General features: G+C 60.1%; 1 non-coding gene across 1 annotated transcript; it reads right to left on the minus strand.

Moving 5' to 3' along the window:
* Positions 1-4549: 4549 nt before the first annotated feature.
* Positions 4550-4623, minus strand: TRNAN-GUU (transfer RNA asparagine (anticodon GUU)). The gene has a single exon. It is a non-coding gene; the product is annotated as a tRNA-Asn (tRNA).
* Between the last annotated feature and the right edge of the window lie 1377 nt (positions 4624-6000).

Here is a 6000-nt window from a genome sequence, read left to right on the forward strand (position 1 = left end):
TGCTCATCTGATGCCATTCTTGAGCTGCCTGTTATAAACAGCCCAAGCCCACTCCTGGAGCCCTGGCAAGCTGGAGCCCAAAGTCTTCCCCCAGAACCTCTCAGCCCCCTGGTAGGTGAGTTGGGAACTCACCAGCTGACTGCGGAGTTGAAGTTTCCTACCCCGTCAAGAACACCCCCAGCCCCACATGTCTGCAGATGCGCTGCCTGGAGCCCCAGGGGGCTGGGAGGTACATGACGCCGATCCCCTGCTGGTAGCGCCAGCAAACACCAAGGCCGTGCATCCAGGAGCAACAGCTGGACGCTGCAGGGAGAGGCTGCTGCTTTCCCCCCACCTGCATCTCTGCCCAGGAGGCTGTCCTGGCTGTAGAAAAATCCCCGAATTTGAGGTATGCTGCTCTAGATTCAAAATGCAGGGCCCCAGTGGGGCAGAGGCTGGGGCAGGGCAGCAGCCTGGGTTGGACTGGGCAGATGCTGGAAGTTCTGGTGCCCGGAGAACTGGCCTGACTCACTTCTCAGCAGCAAACAAGTCAATTCCACGTCCCCTCCCCAGAAAAATCATCCGAGCTAAGGGCAGCACTGGTGGCAGTCGGGGGGGCGGGGGGGGGCGGGTTCCCTTTAGTTCCCAGCGAGGCATGAGGGAACCCAGGGTGTCTCTAGAAGAACTTTTGGAGCTGACCTGGGGAAAACGCCTTTAATAACAGCCAGCTCACGTTTAAACTGACTTTTTTAAAACCATTTTTATCACACTAACTAGCCCTTGAATCCCACTGTCACCCCCCATAAAATGGCTTCAGCCTTGTATTTTACCCAGGGTAAAACTAAACATCCCTTCAAATACAATGGAGTGGAGATCAATCCCTTTTCAGAGTTAATGCACATGAAAGAACCATGTTATGTTTCATCCCTTATGTCCTGGTCCCATCGCCTTTCCCTCCTCTCTGTTACAAGTTGTGGTATTTTGCACAGAAACTTTATTTCCTCAGAGAGACCTGGGAACAAGGCCTGCCTGCTACATGGTACCAGATAAACACCTTTAATAGGAGACAGCTGTCCCTGTCAGGAAATCATCTCCCACCTTCAGTTCAATGACACCTGAATTGTTCCTTCTCCCAGTGGAGCCCAAGGATTGAAAGCAGCAAAATCAAACTCCTCTGTATGGAGCAGGAATGCTCGGCTCTTTCTTCCTGCTGCTGCTGTTAGTCCGTGAAACAATAAGGCTGGAACGCAAGGCTGAGTTCACGCACCAGCGCCCTGAGACATTTCAGTGCCCCAGAGAAACCTTGACCCCTGCTATTGGAATCCCTGAGTGGCTGGAGATTTGAATGGGAAAGGGAGTGTGTGAATGGTTAAAGTTGGAAATGAACAGTCTACAGCAATGGCATTAACACAAACACACTCTCATCGTGCTCCAGTCAGACGGGAAATGGGCAGGAATTCTCGCTTTTCAGCCTGAACACAGATGCAGAATGACACAGTAGTGAGTGTGCTGGGGGAGCTGGTCTGGGCAAACAAGGGGAAGTGAGAACTCGCAGAGTACAGAACTATAACGTAGTGAGAAAAGCTGAAAAGTCAGATGGACTAGAAATCCACTCGGGTCTCCCTGCGCAGGTTCGAATCCTGCCGACTATAGAAGTGTTAGCATGATCTCTTTGTTGCAGGGTCAGTGTCTGAGCATTCACAGTGCCTACGGGACCCAGAGCTGGTCTCACTCTTAGGGCTTGTCTCTACGTGCCAGTGGATCGATGCGCGACGATCAATCCACCAGGGCGGGGGGTGGGGGGGCAGTCGATTTAGTGGGTCTAGCGAAGTCCTGTTAAATAGACCCCTGATCGCTCTCCCGTTGACTCCTGTACTCCACCGGAAGGAGAAGCATAAGGTAAGTCATAAGAGAAACTTTCCCATCGACCCAGCATAGAGCAGACACCGCAATAAGTCGATCTAAGCTACATCAACTCCAGCTACATTATTCACGTAGCTGGAGTTACGTAACTTAGGTCGACTGAGCCCCGTAGTGTAGACCTGCCCGTAGGCTGTCTGCACTTAAAACATGGCTGTAGGACGTTGGAGTAGACAGTTGCTACGGTGATCGGAGGCGTTTCCCCATCGCTGTAGTAGCCAGGTTGACAGAAGAATTCTTCCATCCACCTAGCGCTATCCACGCCAGGGCTTCGGTCAGCTGAACGACATCGGTTAGGAGGGTGGATTTCTCACACCCAGAAAGACGTAGCTCTGCCCGTTAAGTGTCCAGAGTACATCAGCCCTTAAATCTCTCTGAGCATTTCAGTGCGTGCAATGAACCGTGAGTGGAAAACATCAAGTCACAAACACAGAGACTGAATTCCCCACATTTAATCTCACTGTATTTTCCAGAAAGTCACAAAATCCAGTTCATTCTTGCTAGGACAGAGAAACATTAAGTGACACTAATTCTTAGGCTTGAGTAAATAAAGTTATGGGTTTAATTAATATAGTAAAAATGAGGGCTGTCGATTAATTATAGTTAAATCTACAATCACAAATTCAAATGTACATCATAAGCAAAACTCCCACCCCAGAGTACGCTGGGCAGTGTCCTTTGCCTCAGTTTCTCCCCGAGCGGTGTGACAGTCCCTTCCAATGTTCCTTTAACAGACCCCCGCTACTCCGTGCTCCTTCCCCCAACCCCCACTCCCCGTGGTCAGCAAACCCCAGTGGTGGGGGAGGGAGGGGAAGGCATCGAGCGACACCTCAGCTTCTGCTGCTGCCACTCCCTCAACTGGCTCTCAGTCTGCCCTGTTCCCTCTGCGTCACTGCCACTCCACGGCCCTGTCATTTCCCTGCTGCTGGGGCTCCCGCGTCACCCCTTCCCCTGCTGTCGCCTGCCCGTCTCCCGCATCGCCCCATCCCCTGCCATCCCCCGCCCGTCTCCCGCATCGCCCCATCCCCTGCCATCCCCCGCCCGTCTCCCGCATCGCCCCATCCCCTGCCATCGCCCGCCCGTCTCCCGCATCGCCCCATCCCCTGCCATCCCCTGCCCGTCTCCCGCATCGCCCCATCCCCTGCCATCGCCCGCCCGTCTCCCGCATCGCCCCATCCCCTGCCATCCCCCGCCCGTCTCCCGCATCGCCCCATCCCCTGCCATCCCCCGCCCGTCTCCCGCATCGCCCCATCCCCTGCCATCGCCCGCCCGTCTCCCGCATCGCCCCTTCCCCTGCCATCGCCCGCCCGTCTCCCGCATCGCCCCTTCCCCTACCATCACCCTCCCATCTCCCACGTCGCCCCTTCCCCTGCCATCGCCCGCCCGTCTCCCGCATCGCCCCATCCCCTGCCATCGCCCGCCCGTCTCCCGCATCGCCCCTTCCCCTGCTGTCTCCTGCATCGCCCCATCCCCCGCCGTCACCTGCCCGTCTCCCGCTTCGCCCCTTCCCCTGCCATCCCCCGCCCGTCTCCCGCATCGCCCCATCCCCTGCCATCCCCTGCCCGTCTCCCGCATCGCCCCATCCCCTGCCATCGCCCGCCCGTCTCCCGCATCGCCCCATCCCCTGCCATCCCCCGCCCGTCTCCCGCATCGCCCCTTCCCCTGCCATCGCCCGCCCGTCTCCCGCATCGCCCCTTCCCCTGCCATCGCCCGCCCGTCTCCCGCATCGCCCCTTCCCCTGCCATCGCCCGCCCGTCTCCCGCATCGCCCCTTCCCCTGCCATCACCCTCCCATCTCCCACGTCGCCCCTTCCCCTGCTGTCTCCTGCATCGCCCCATCCCCCGCCGTCACCTGCCCGTCTCCTGCATTGCCCCTTCCCCTGCTGTCACCCGCCTGTTTCCTGCAGCCTCTGCACGGCCACGTAGTGGGGGAACCTCGCTACAAGTGCAGAGTGGGCAGCCTCTTCCATTGCAACACCATGGGCGGGACGTGAACCGCCATCTGGGGGAGACTGACCCCCTACCCCACCCCTTCTGCATGAGGCCCCGCCCTTTCTGCAAATCCCAAAGCCCAGAGCCCCCCCCACCACAGCTGCCAGCTCCCGCCCCAGGCTAGTGCCCCCAGGCTTCCTCCCAAGCCCAGAGTGGGCTGCATGGCCCCAGCCTCCGAAGCCCCGGGGCACCGGGAGGGTGGGTGACACGGCCCCGACTCAACCTGCCATTGAGTCGCGGGGCTCTGCGCTCCATCAGCCGGGGCGGGCCAGGCTGCGGTCGGGCCTGAGGCTGGGGCAGCACGGCCCCGCTTCCCTGAGGAGGCATGAGGCGGGCCAAGAGCTTTGCGCAGCCAACGGGAAGTGGGAGGGAGGCGTCTTCGAACTGGCGCGTCGTCCGTTTCTCTCTTGCCGCTTGCGGGGGAGGCGGGAAGGGAGCGAAACGTTCCCATCTGAATGTTTTGTGCTCGGCCGTGAGGATTAAGCCCGAGCCCCCGGCGTGGCTGCTGGGAGATGGGTTTCTGACTCACATCCAGGGCACTCTGCGGGCCACCAGCTGAAACCACTGAGGCCAAGAGGCATGGTTCTGAGATGGCAAAAAGGGGCCTTTGAGGCTCCTAACAGGTCTTGAGGAGCAAGGGAATAGCACGGGATTACCGCCGTCCCTGGGTGGGCTCGAACCACCATCCTCTCGGTTAACAGCCGAACGCGCTGACCCATTGCGCCACAGTCACATGTAGTGAGGGCAAATGTCCCCAGCACAAAGGTCTCCCAGCTCCAGCACTCACCTGCGGCGGGAAGCAGAGCGCCGGGGCCGGGAGCCGGTGGAGGAGATCGGGCCGGGGGCCGGGCTGCTCAACTTCCCGCCACGGCCGGTGAGTGCGGGGGGGCGGTTTTCCCTTTCCCCAACCCCACCTCCCGAGCGACACCGCTGGGTCCAGGGCAAGGGAAGCAGAGTGGGCTGCTCTCCGCCCCCCACTAATGCCTGTGGGGCCCCCAAAAGTGCCCCCTCAGCTCCTGCCTCCCAGACCCTGGGGGGAGGGGGAGGCCTGGGGCCCCACACAGCCCCCCAGAGGGTGGGCTGCGTAGGGCACTCAAATGGCTCGGGACAGCCCTGAATGTGGTCATGTGGTTTTCCCAAACACAGGCTTGATTCTCTTTCCCTGTTACTAGAAGGTCTCATTGGCTCTCCGCCCCCGCACAGCTGGGGAGGGGGGACATGTGGCCTTTTCCCCCAGCAGAAGGGTGATGCCTGCCTAGCGAGTGAGGGTCGGTTTGGGGGACCCCGCACTCCGGGCAGGATCAGTGCAGATCTCTGCCCTTCACTCAGCCAAGAAGGAATGTTTTTCGCTAACAACCCAAGTGGGCAAGTCCGTCCCCACAGAGCAACCCCATGCTCCGCACTCCCTGAACCCGGGGAGAAGGGACCTTCTGCGGCTGGAATCCCACCCGGCTGGTGCCTTGAACCCGGGGCTGAGCCGACGCGAGAAGGAAGTGAGCGAGCTCGGCGCTCTCCGGCGCCACCCGCTGGAGAGCAGAGGGAATTGAGTGAGCGACGTCCTGGCTAATTTAAATCTCACCTTGTTCTCTGCCTGCAGGCTGCCCTGGAGGTCTGGGGAGAGGCCTGAGCATGGCAGCTCCTTATTTGCGTGTTAAAAGCGGCAGTTTAGGGCCACTGGGGTGAAATGTGAGTAAGTGTTGGGGCTGGGACCCACCTGTCTAGTGCAGGCAGTGGGGAGCCTGGCTGAGCAGAGCCTGGCCCTGCTGGGGTGTGCGGTCACCCTCAACGGGGAGCAGGGTGCTGTGTGTGCGTGCGTGCGGGCTGCCTGCCAGCCGGGGGGGGCCTGAAACTGGCCTCTGGAGCTTCTCTCTGCTGCAAGCATCGTGGTTGGGGGAGTACTGTGCCCGTTTTCGCTCTTTGCATGGTGGCTCCTGTTCCCTGAGGGCGGTGCAGCAGGTGGGGGAAGGGAATCGAGGCACAGTTGCTGGCTGTGCTGGCTGCTTGCAGTGGGGACGTGTGCTGGGGAGCGGTGTCCCCGCAGCACTGCTCGAGGCTGCTGGTGCAGGGCGGAAGACAGGCAGGGGCCAGGAGCTGTCTGGCAGCGTGAGAA

The sequence above is a fragment of the Lepidochelys kempii genome, chromosome 22, assembly GCF_965140265.1.
Source record: "Lepidochelys kempii isolate rLepKem1 chromosome 22, rLepKem1.hap2, whole genome shotgun sequence".
NCBI classification, from domain to species: Eukaryota; Metazoa; Chordata; order Testudines; family Cheloniidae; genus Lepidochelys; species Lepidochelys kempii.